Genomic DNA, 13125 nt, shown 5'->3' on the forward strand with positions numbered 1-13125 from the left:
GGTTCATAGACGCAAACCGTTGTATATAGGATGGAGAAACAAGGCCCGACTGCATAGCACAGGAAACTACCTAATCTCCTGGGATAAACCATAATGTAGTCCCTGATGCTGGGAAAGAGTGAAGGCAGGAGGAGAAGGGGACGACAGAAGATGAGATGGTTGGATGGCATCACCGACTCAATGGACATGGGTTTGGGTGGACTCCGGGAGCTGGTGACGGACAGAGAGGACTGGCGTGCTGCGGTCCATGGGGTCACAAAGAGTCAGACACAACTGAGTGACTGAACTAAACTGAACTGAAGAAGAATATTAAAAAAAAGAATGTCTATACGTATATAACTCAGTCAATATGCCGTACAGCAGAAATTAACACAACACAACACTGTAGCTCATCTATAGGGTTGATCGCTCAGTCATGTTTGACTTTTTGCACCACCATGGACTCTAGCCCGCCAGCCTCCTCTGTCCACGGGATTCTCGAGGCAAGAATACTGGAGCGGGTTGCCATTCCCTTCTCCAGGGGATCCTGGAGATCGAACCTGACCCAGGGATCAAACCTCGCTCTCCTGCATCACAGGCAGATTCTTTATGGTCTGAGCCACCAGATCACCTATACTTCAATTTAAAAAAAAAAAAAAGATATCTGATAAACCATCTCCAAGCAATCTTCCAATCTGAAACTTCATCTACTTTACCCATGGCCTCAGGATCAATGTACATCTTATTCTATATCTCTGCTTTGTGCTTCTTCATTTCCCCAATTCTTTATTATAACTTACATGTAAAATAATTTGCTTTTCTCCTCATTGAATTCACTGAACTTGGTGTGTGTATAAAACAGAGACTGCAGAGAAAGAGGGGAAGCTGGGTAACTCCAAGTTAAATGTTTATATCCTTTTGGTGGCAAGTAGAAATTCTGACTCAAACTGAATTAAGTAACAAGGGAATTTATTATTACTATATACTTATTATAACTATACAACCATATAGACTTTTATTTGATTGACTGATTGATTGATTTAACTGTGCCAGGTCTTAGTTGCAACATGTGGGATCTAGTTCCCTGACCAGGGATCAAACTCGGGCTCTCTACATTGAGAATGCAGTGTTAACCACTGGACCACCAGGAAAGTCCCTAGACCTTTAAAATAACTATAGAGTCTAGAGGTTGGATGTACTTCAAATTTAACTGAATCAGAGGTCCAACAAGGTCATCAGGAATACAAGGGCCTGCTATTGCTCTGCTCTACCAGCCTGGGGTTGGCATCATTCTTGGGCTAATGGAAAGACGACTACCTTCTCTCCTCGGAGTTCTTTAGGGATTGATGAAATTCTTCCTGAAAGCCCTCCAGCACACTTACCCTCACACTTCAGTGGCCATAATCATCCATTCCTGAATCAATAATGGATGAGGGGGGAGGAATTACCAATGTTGAGCTAGATGGTGGATGGTGAACATCCAATCACAAGGTCCCCCACGATGTACAACCCACAGTAAGATTCTACTGCAGGTCATTTCCCCTCTCTAGGCCTTGGTGTCCTTGTCTGTAAACCAAGGATGTTTTCTGAGTTGCATCCTGTCTCTAACATTGAAAGACTCATGAGTCTTTGAGGGAGACAATGTGCTGTGAAAATGATACCATCTCTCTACCCTTCAAATTTATCACCTGTAAAATGGGGTAATAATACCTGCCTCATAGAGTTTTTGACATGAAATTAAACAGTCTAGCATCGTGCCCATCTCACGGTGTTCACGCAACAAGTGACATAATGATGGTGATTTCAATCAGTATGCAGAGAAAACACTGATCTCCTAACAAAAGAACAAATAGGGAAGGGAACAAGATGCGGCTTTTTCAAAGAAAACAATTCTCTCTCAGTTTGCTTTGTTTTGGGTTTGGTTATCCTTTAACTTAATTCTTTTAAGTTATCTTTTGAACTGAAAATAACTTCATGATTTTCAAGACATATTTCCAGAGGAGAAATTACATTAGGATTGCGATACCCTTGTCACCATTAACTGTTATTTGCATCCAAAGAGGAAAACATATCATTTAAATTCCAGATGCTGACTGCATAATTTATCTTTCTATAGGCTCAGTAATGTTTTCTTATTGTTCCTGCATTTCACAAATCACTAGTGCATAAAATTATTAACATTTAAGCAGATGATTTTCAGCTTCATTTCATGCCATCTTTGGGCTACAATGCCATGGCCAATAGGTCAAAAAGCAAAATAATCCACTATCCTCACTGTGTTCTCTAGGAAAGAGGTCTTTATTTCTCTACATGTAGGGAGCAGAAACTGATTTACTCAGGATGAAGGAGCAATCACATTAACTCCTTTGGGACACACCACCGTGTTGGTAAGAACCATTTATACAACCATGCAGGGCCAATCCATGTTTAAAAGGAACTACCACACATGCAAATTGTCAACTCATTTCTGATGAACTAGAAACAAAATAGACTACTTCACCCATTGAAAGATACTCCACTCACTGACACTGTGAAAACCTCAGTAATTGTGAAAAGCAGAAAACTAAGTCTTCTTTGCCAGAGGATTCTAGTATCACCTTACCTCAACCCCAGTGGATTTAAATAATTCAGGTCAAACTTTGATGATTGGTACCATGTGAAAGGTGCAAATCCTCACTTGAGAAAGTTTAGAGAAAAGACATCAGCTGTTTGCTAACAGCTGAGTTTTCAAGTCTCCAAAATACCGGCCAGGTTCTCTTGGTTCTACCCTAAGAACCAAAGCCACTCAACTTTCCAGGTTTTGTGCTAAACAGTTCTGGGACTGAGCACTCTTCCTTAACAACTTCACTGTGGAATATTTATGTACAAACATACTTCTCTTTTTTTTCCCCCCTCAGCACTTAACAACACTGGGATCAGGCAGAAAACATTTGGCTGCTTAATCTAAGAAATACTTACAACCAGTCCACTCTGAAGGAGATCAGCCCTGGGATTTCTTTGGAAGGAATGATGCTGAAGCTGAAACTCCAGTACTTTGGCCACCTCATGCGAAGAGTTGACTCATTGGAAAAGACCCTGATGCTGGGAGGGATTGGGGGCAGGAGAACAAGGGGACAACCGAGGATGAGACGGCATCACTAACTCAATGGACGTGAGTCTGAGTGAACTCCGGGAGTTGGTGATGGACAGGGAGGCCTGGCATGCTGCGGGTCATGGGGTCACAAAGAGTTGGACACGGCTGAACGGCTGAACTGAACTGAACACTTCGAAGATAAGTCTCTAAAGCAATGAAACACTTTACTTTTAAAACTACTTGCTTAGGGCTTCCCTGGTGGCTCAGTGTGTAAAGAACCCATCTGCCACTGCAGGAGACATGGGTTCGATCCCTGTCTCCCACATGCTGTGGAGCAACTACGCCCACGTGCCACAGCTGCTGAAGCCCATGCACCCCAGAGCCTGCGCTCCACAAGGAGAGGAGCCGCTGCAGTGGGAAGCCCTCTCACTGCAGCTAGAAAAAGCCCGTGCAGCAACGAAGATACAGCACGGCCAAAACAAACAAGTAAGTAAATAATTTTAAAACAAATAGAACAAAACCTACCAGCTTATGCACTAATATATGCACCTCAAAACCTTCACCTCTATATTCCATTAAGCACTATGTCATAAGTTCTGTCTAAGACCAATTAGTTCTCTGCCTTGTAAGACTCTCCTTAAAATCATTGAACCCAGATCCAAAGTGCAATAAATATCCTCCCTGAGGTCCCCTCTGAGGTACTACTAAGATGCCATCAAGGCTGGAGTACGTCTAACACACAGCTTTCTTTGACCAACAGGCTTTTCTAGGGCTTTCTTTGGGGTGGTGATAGCTGGCAAGTTTCTCCTCCAGAAAGAGATGGATAAAGCATTTCCTAGTCTCCTCAACAAATCCCCATTTCCTGGTTAACCATAATTAATAAACAGTCATCGTTTTCCACATATTGGGTTGTACCTCAGGAAATGTATCAAAGATACATATAGAACATGTCCATACGGGACTGTGGGTTAACTTAGAGACAGAGAAAGGACTGAGAGGCTAGAGGACGTGAGCAGTTAGTGTGGCTTTGATACAGGGTGACCGGCACAGACCTGGGTGCCAGCAGGGCTCAGAGGAGGGGCATCCCTGAGGCCAGTGACACCGATGGCTTCCACTTCCTTCCCCCTCTGCCCCCGGGGCTTCCCTGGGTCCTTCTCCTCAGCTGACTCCATGCCCTCTACTGACATCAAGATTCATGAATAGACTTGGTGAGCTTGCTCCATTCAAACTACTGGAGATACTGAAAGACATCTGACAGATACTCACTACTTTATATAAAAGAGAGAAACAACAAGGACCTACTGTATAGCACAGAGAACTATATTCAATATCCTGTGATAAACCATAGTGGAAAAGAATCTGAAAATATATATGTATATACATATATATATAGAGAGAGAGCTTCCCTGGTGGCTCAGAGGGTAAAGCGTCTGCCCGCAACGCAGGAGACCTGGGTTTTATCCCTGGGTCAGGAAGATCCCCTGGAGAAGGAAATGGCAATCCCCTCCAGTATTCTTGCCTGGAGAATCCCATGGACGGAGGAATCTGGTGGGCTACAACCCATGGGACAGCAAAGAGTTGGACACAACTGAGCGACTTCACTTTACAGAGAGAGAGAGATATAATGGAATCACTTTGCTGTACACCAGAAATGAACACAACATTGTAAATCAACTATACTCCAACGAGGAAAAAAAGAAGAAAAAAAAAGAGGCAGAGGGAATAAGCACTTGAAGGAAAATCCAATTAAGTATTCAAAGGATTACAAGAGAGCCAGGAGAGACCTGAATAGCTATTCTTGGTCCTTCCTTGTTGCCATTTAAATTCTGTCCAATCACATACAATAGCTATTTATTCATTTAGAAGCTCATTTCCTCAAATGCCAAGACATCATCAAAGGCTTTCCATGTGGCATGCAGGAATCCCTTTGAATATAATTTCTTCATTTATTTTGAAAAAGCAACCAACAATTAAAAATCCCCACAACTTCACAGGCATGAAATACAAAATGTCAAAAGCAGATTCAGGGACACGTCCAGACTCTCTCTAAGCTTGTAAGTGAAAGGATAAAGCAATTAGATGAAACCAAACACAGCAACAGACTGTAAAACACCACCCCGCATGGCGCTGCTCCTCAGGCCCCCCACCACCATCACCAGGTCCTAGGTACCTTTCTCCCTCTGCCTCAGCCTCATTGACTGTGCTGTTGAGCAGTGAGTGTTGGAGACCACTCCCTGGAGTTGAATTCTTGACTCATCTCCTCCACTTACCAATGCTGTGAATTGAGAAAAGTTACATAACCCCTTGTGCCTTGGTCTCCTCATCCACAATAATGATTACAACTTGGAGATTGTAGGAAGTATTAGATTGTAATCGTAATTAAATAATGCATGGACAGTGTTTACGTGAGTCCAGATGTGACTGGCTATGCTTGGCTGATAAACAATTCCCAGATTTCAACCCAGCAGAAAAGTCAGTTCTTATTCATGCTACATGTCCAACTTGGGTCACTAGATTCTAGATACATGATTATATAGTAAAAAGAAGAACGTGAGAAATGTCACATGGCCTTTAAAGATGCCACCTGGAAGTGACTCATGGGTTTCACTAACATTTCATTGGTTAAAGCAGATCACACAGCTCCATGCACCATTCAAAGTGCTGGCTTGTAGGAAAGCTAAGAATAGAATGCAGGTCCCTTGGGGCCCAATTCAGAAACATTTTTGCAACACAAAACCACAGTCAAGACCACGTTGGGTAGGGACTTCCCTGGTGGTCCAATCCTGCACTCCCAATGCAGAAGTCCCACTTTCAACCCTTGGTCAGGGAACTAGATCCCATGGTGCAACTAAGACCTGGCACAGCCAAATAAATAAATAAGGGAAATATTTTTAAGAAAGACTATGTTGGGCCACCTCTCTTTCCTGGAGTAGCAGATGCCTTTGTTTAAGCCATCTCACAGTTCAGCTCCTGCCCAAGATTCCGAGTCTGCTGGCCTTAGTCACACCCCAAGGTGCAGACCTTTTGATCCTGCTCACGAGCCAGAGTCCACTTCTCTGTATCCTATTCATTCATTCGGGCAGGCAGGTATTCAAAATTTGTGTGTGCCAGTCAGGGTAAGGGAGTGACAAAGTCCAGAATGACCCTCCTGCAACAAACAACTAGAAACCTTGGGAGAAGAACGGGACATAGGACACACATATTTTCAGATGTCGGACAACAGGCAGTTCAGGGCTATGATCTAACCTAGGATTGCCCCATCTTTCCGCCCTGAGGCAATTTCCAAACCACAGTGTAGGGATGGAGAGCTGAAATGGAACCAGGTAAGCTCTCTGAGTTGAGGAGACAAATGTCAGAGTTTAGGGAGGTGGAGACAGAATTTTCAGTGTGGAATACGCAGAGAGGAAGCTACAGAGAGAAAGGACCCTGCAAATAGAGTATTATCATGCGTCTTTGGCTTAACACGAATCCAGCACCATCAGCTTCAGGCATGGCAGACACTAGTCACATGGGACAGGACACGTGGCAGCCCCTGAAGTGAAGGTACACTGGGCCGACGCAACTGTCCTTTGTGTGTGAAAGTGGTGGGTGTGAGTGTGGTGTGTGTGTACATGGTGTGTGTGTTTGTGGGGTGTTTGTATGTGGGGTGTGTGTGGTGGTGGTGTGTATGTGGTGTGTGTGGGAGGGGTGTATCTTTAAGTGTGTGTGTGTGTGAATGTGGGGTGTGTGTTATATAGTGTGTGTGTGGTGTGTATGTATATATAGCACGTATGTGGGGTGTGTGTGCATATAGTGTTTGTGCTGTGGTGTATATGTGGTGTGTAGGTGTGTGCATGTATAGTATGTGTGTGTCTGTGTATGTGGTATGTATGCATATACAGTGTGTGGGGTGTATCTGTATATAGTGTGTATCTGGAGTGTGTGGTGATGTATGTGGGGGTATGCATGCACGTGGTGTATGTGTGTGTATGTGCCATGCACACCCACATTGTAAGGTAAGGGAGTTAGAGAAGGCGAGGTTCAAGAAAAAAAATGAGGCTGGCATTTCACAGGAACAGATCACCTTTAATGGGGCGAGAAGGGGCAGCAGTCCGATTAGTGGGCTGCTGCGATAAGTCAAGAAAAGAGTAGGTATATGTAGAAAACATATATGCGGAGATGTATCATTTTGAGGAGGTCTCTTTTTGCTCATGATTATTTCTGATTAGTTAGCTTTCAACAACTGGGGTAAGGAATTCCTGATACCAGCTGGAGACTGGGATCGGCTGGGAGCTGAACGTAGTCTTCACGTCCCTTCCTTTCTTCAGGGGAGAAAGCTCTTCATTCTGTATAGAATGGTGGGGAGGAACTGGAGGGGAGTTTTAGCTCCAGGCTGTTTTGCACCATGCAGCTCTCCTTCACACAGGACTGGATCCGTGTGCGTCTCCCGTCCATCTCTGGACTGCAGGCTGAGTGCAGGGTGAGCTGCAGATTCTAAAGGCGGTGGCCGCTCCATCCTCTACACGGCCTCCCGGAAAAGACATCACAGATCACTGAGCTTTAGGACACAGCGGGGTTTGGTCCAAGCCAAGAGGTTAGGGTTTTTTTTTTTTTCTTGATTATATTATTTAACATTTTCCTTAGCACAAAAGTAATCTATTGTCACCATATAAAGTCAAGGAAAAGCAAAAGGAATATAATAAAAATCTTTGATAATTTCACAAAGCACAGATACCTACTGGTACCATCTTTGTAAAATTATTTTCAGTATCTTCTTTCTTCTATAAAATTAGGATGGCAGAGTTACATATTTGTCTATAAAGGGAGTACTGTAAATCTGCTGCGTCAGTCAGAGTTCCAGGAGCAGAAGGTATCCTTAAATTAAGGACAGCTTAACAAAGGGCCATTGCATAAGGACAGGCAAAGGTTCAGAAACCATGAGGGACAGCACAGGGCCCCAGGGACATGACAGCAGGGAGGAGGTGTCATCCTTGGACCAGAAGGGGCAGGATGGGCTGACATTCCCAGAACCCAGAGGCAGAAATGGCTGATTGGAGGAGGGCCCCAAGACGACCTGAGACTGTTAGTCCTGAACTTGAGGCAGCAAAGAGAGGAAACTAAAGGAATGAAACCCCCAGCTCCCTCTCCTCCTTCCCTTCAGCCTCTGCCATGCTCCCGGGACTGAACCTACATGGAATTCAGAGGGCAAAGGAGCCAGTGGTAGAGGCTAGGGGCCAGCAAACAAGTCCTGTAAAGAGTCAGGTAATAGTTTAGGCTTTGTGGGCCATCTGGTCTTTGTCACAAACACTCACACCTCCAGGTGTGTAGCATAAAAATAGTCATAGATGATATTTAAACAAATGGATGTGACCAGATTGGGCTTGTAGGCCACAGTTTGCCAACCCAAGGTGTTGATTACATGGGTTGGTCTCTACAAGGGTTAATGAAACACACCTAGCTACTTGCTTTATCTTTTTAAAGTTTAATGTGGACCATTCTTTTTAAAGTCTTTATTGAATTTCTTACAATATTGTTTCTGCTTTATGCTTGGGTTTTTGGCCCTGAGGTGTATGCGATCTTAGCTCTCTGACCAGGGATCAGACCTGCAGCCCTTGCACTGGAAGGTGAAGTCTTAACCACTGGACCACCACTTGCTACTTGCTTTAAGGGTCCAACATTCTGCAAACACTTCACCAGGTACCTGAGATGCAGTGGGAAATAGGGGTGCTCAATGGGACATCTAGCCTTCCCAGGTGGCTCAGCGGTAAACAATCCACCTGTCAATGCAGGAGACATGGGTTTGATCCCTGGGTCAGGAAGATCCCCTGGAGAAGGAAATGGCAACCCACTCTAGTATTCTTGCCTGGGAAATCTCATGGACAGAGGAGCCTGGCAGGCTATAGTCCATAGGGTCACAAAAGAGTCGGACATGACTTCACAACTAAACAACAACGGGACATCTGGTAAACCCTAGTTGGCGAGTTCAAGGGCAGATATGTATAGAATTCAGAGTAATGCCATGTCTTCTTCTGCCTATAATTATCCTAATTTTGAGAAATAGTTGTTGGCTTACTACTATGCCCAAGTACAGGCTGAACACCTAACCAAGGGGTATCAAATGACCATGTTGTCTGTGCGTCCCATCACTAAATTTCCATCATTATCTGACCCACCAACCATAAAGGTGGGTATACACAACATTAATCCATCATCAAATGAAAATGGCTTATCCAGAACTGAGCTTAATCAGGCCCTGAAAGCACTAGAACATTGTACTGGCTTAGACTCCCATAGCAACCCCTCTTGTTGCAATGCTCTTTCCCTCTTAATCTATACCTACAGCCTCGTGGAACTTTCCTGTGACCATCTGAGGAAGACAATACTCAAGACTGGTTTACAGATGGTCTACAAAATATTGTGGCACAAGTCAAACAGAAATATTACTGATTCACTCTAAAGCATCTGTGAAAAAAATGTCAAGGAATCCTTACCTGGGCAAAACTTGAAGTAGTATATCTGATTATCCACTTTGCCTGGACAAAGAGATGGTGAAGGGATGGATCAACCTTGACTCTTGGGCAATGTCTAATGGTTTACCCAGATAGTCTGGAAAGGGGTGGGGGTGGGGGAAGCCTGGAACATGGATGACTACAAGTTTGAGGAAGGAAGGCAAGCATACGCATTTCAGTGGAAGCAGAACCAAAGCTATCGCATGTGAGAGTAAGGACCTCTGAAAATCCGCTTCTCCAGAAAAGCAATGAATCAGCAAAATTGTGAAAGTCAACTTTTCCAAAACTCTGGAAATTAACAAAAGGTTTGCAACAACCCAAGGAAAAGAACCACATCTTGGTAAGAATAGGCAGGATTGTGTCATTTTAATTTGCTCTCTTCTGATTCCTTCCCCTCTCCAGCTTCACAGTAGCCTTGAAAACCACAGTTCCACCATCACAGTGAAAACTAGCAGCCACTGGGGGAAGCAGACAGGCTTGGGCCTCCCCAAATCACCACTCCAGAGAACTGCTATTATTTGACCTCTCTTGATGGCACCCCACTCCAGTACTCTTGCCTGGAAAATCCCATGGACGGAGGAGCCTGGTGGGCTGCAGTCCATGGGGAAGTGAACAGTTGGACACGACTGAGCAACTTCACTTTCACTTTTCACTTTCATGCATTGGAGAGGAAATGGCAACCCACTCCAGTATTCTTGCATGGAGAATCCCAGAGTTGGGGGAACCTGGTGGGCTGCCGTCTATGGGGTCGCACAGAGTCGGACACGACTGAAGCAACTTAGCAGCAGCAGCAGCAGTTCCCTGGACAGTCATTAAGCAAGTCTTTATGGGACTTGACTCAGAGCTTACTCTGAGTGAGCAACCTCTTCCTCAGGGGTGTTTATCAAAAACAATCAGCAGCAATTGTTTAATATTGCCCTTGCCTGAGGTGGCAATAACAGTTGGGATAGACAACAAGCTGAAGAGAAACTTAAAAGGGAAAGCAGAGTCTGTAAAGATCTCTGAAAAAAAATCTCTGTAAGTCCAGATGATCACACACACGTAAAGTTTTCTGTACATGCCCAGGGCCATGTACAAGGCCAGAAAAATGCTGAAAACCAGGAAATCACCTCTACATTTTTTGTGGTCAGCCATTTACTATCCAAGTCATGGGGTTCCTACTATGGAAATGTGCAGGTCCAGACAATCTGCTCTCTAGAACAGTTTTACTCTTAAGAGACCAAACAGACAAATGGCCAGACAATAGATGAAAACAGAACTCTGACCCATAACTTCTGCAGCAGTTAGTCTAGGAAGACAAATCACAAACCTCTGCAGCAATCATCCCAGACAACCAAGACTTGGTCAATGACCACCAACTTCCCAAATGTTTGCTCCCAGTTCCAACTCATGACCAGACAAAGCCCACTCTGTTCCCCAGATTAGAAACATAAAATGCTTCACTTCTGGTTAGCCCACTTCCAGAGTCCCTGTGCCTACAACCTCCAGTCAGAGCACTCTTGTTCAGTTCAGTCGCTCAGTCATATCCAACTCTTTGCGACCCCGTGGACTGCAGCACGCCAGCCTTCCCTGTGCATCACCAACTCCCGGAGCTCGCTCAAACTCATGTCCATTGAGTCGGTGGTGCCATCCAAGCATCTCATCCTCTGTCATCCCCTTCTCCTCCTGCCTTCTTGACATCTTCCCTATTTTTCACTGTAAAGCTCCCCCATTCCCTGCCTCCCTGAGTTTCTGGCAAACACAAGTGATGATGGGTGATCCCCTTGCTATAGCAGACTCTGGAAACAGCCTCTGTTCTCGTTTGGGTGGTCTCTTGTTTATTTTCACAACCTCAATGAGTCCTGCCTGTTTCACTCTGAGCATCCCCAGGATGCTACTCAGGGGTGGCCTTTCCAAGGGTCCAGTAAGAGCATCTTCTACGGTATGCTCCTCAAGACCCTGTCTTTTTTCTGCTTTTGAAATTTCTGGGCCTGGAACATTTCCTTCTCTTCTCTCTGTTTTCTGCTTGAGTGTGACAGGCCTCTGGTGTCTGCACCCCCCTGTTCCCCTCAGAAGCTACAGCTGAGATGATAGCAGCTTAACCTGCTCCTTAAAGGGTCCCTCACCTTCCCTAAGGGGAGTAGGCCCATACCTTTCTGCTGGCCTGGCACTTTCTTTCTGCTTGCTTTCATACTGCTTTTCGGACCCAGACACTTGTCTTTCTAACTTCCTCCTCTTGGGTGTGTCTCTCTGGGTCCCTCAGAGTATCTGATACCAAGTTAGGGAGTCAATTGTTTTCCAAGCATACAATTTTCAAACAAATCTTATCCAGCTTCACTTTCCTGAGTTATTCAAACCCACTCAGGAGGGATGCCCTCCTCAGATCAATGACGGACTCAGGACTGACCTGGTTTATTTTTATCTTGCCTGGCTCCCCTGGAGGATGTCTTATATGCCCTGTGCCTCTCCCTGTAGGGAAACCCCAATTCCATGAATTTCCCTAGGAAGTTCCCACAGGCAATTCCTGCTTTCCTACCTGTGAGAACTGATAACAGAACCCGTTTCCAAGTCATGACTCACCGCCTTGAGAATTTCATCTTCTCAGGCCTTGTCATTCACATCTATCCAAATATTGTGCAGTTGTCTCAGTCCTCAAGGCAGCTTACCCAGTTGCTCTTATTTAGGGAGAACAACCTGCAGTTTTACAGAGACACCCCTCAATTGCTTCCCAAAGTCAAGGACTGCCGGGAAGTATTAGTCCCATCTCCGCCCAGAGATGAGTGACCTTCTCTGATCTCAGAGCAGACACACAGCAACCTCTTCATTAGGAAGAGGGTTGGATGAATGTGCTCCTCCTGTCCATTCTTAGATATGTCTCATCCAGCCTCTAAGACCTCATTTTCTTTTTTAAAAAATAATATTTTATTTTTTCTAGAAAGAAGGAAGTTTTCTTTAATCTGTAAGAAAATGTTTATTCTTTTGAACACCACAGAGGGGAAAAAAACAATGCAGCCAGGACCAAGTGTTTAAGCAAAGCAGTGTCCCAGAAGCAGCAAAACGGGTGAAACCTCAACACAAAAGCCCGTAACAGTTTTCCAGTTTTTGCACAAAGATAAAAAAGAATAAGATCTCATTTTTCATTTCATATCTGTCCAGACTACACTCTAAGATCTCAGTCACTCTGCTCAATAAATATCTCTCCTTTTCACTTTAGTCAGCTGTTTTCCCTTTTTTCCCACTTTAATTCTTCTACTTGCTCCTATTTGATAGCAAACTCAGTGCATGATTTAAATAATTCCCTTAATTTCCTGAACAAACCTGACCCCTACACACAAAGTGTTATGGGCCTAGAGCTTTGTAGCTATGTTATTTTCCTTGGCTGTACAGTAGTTTACAATTCCTTTTCCTCAACTAAAAGCTGTCCCATCCCTCTGTAATAAGATTTATGGTATGATTTTACAGCTTGGCTCTCTAAAGTCTAAAATGAGATCCAACCTCATGGAATTAACAAAACAGAACTTGCCATATAAAGGCCTATCTCTGATCATGGCCCTGAGGTTGGAAAGAAAACAGAAAGAGGCAGATGGTTTCAGACTCAGACCCACA

This window comes from Capricornis sumatraensis, chromosome 10 (assembly GCF_032405125.1).
Source record: "Capricornis sumatraensis isolate serow.1 chromosome 10, serow.2, whole genome shotgun sequence".
NCBI classification, from domain to species: Eukaryota; Metazoa; Chordata; class Mammalia; order Artiodactyla; family Bovidae; genus Capricornis; species Capricornis sumatraensis.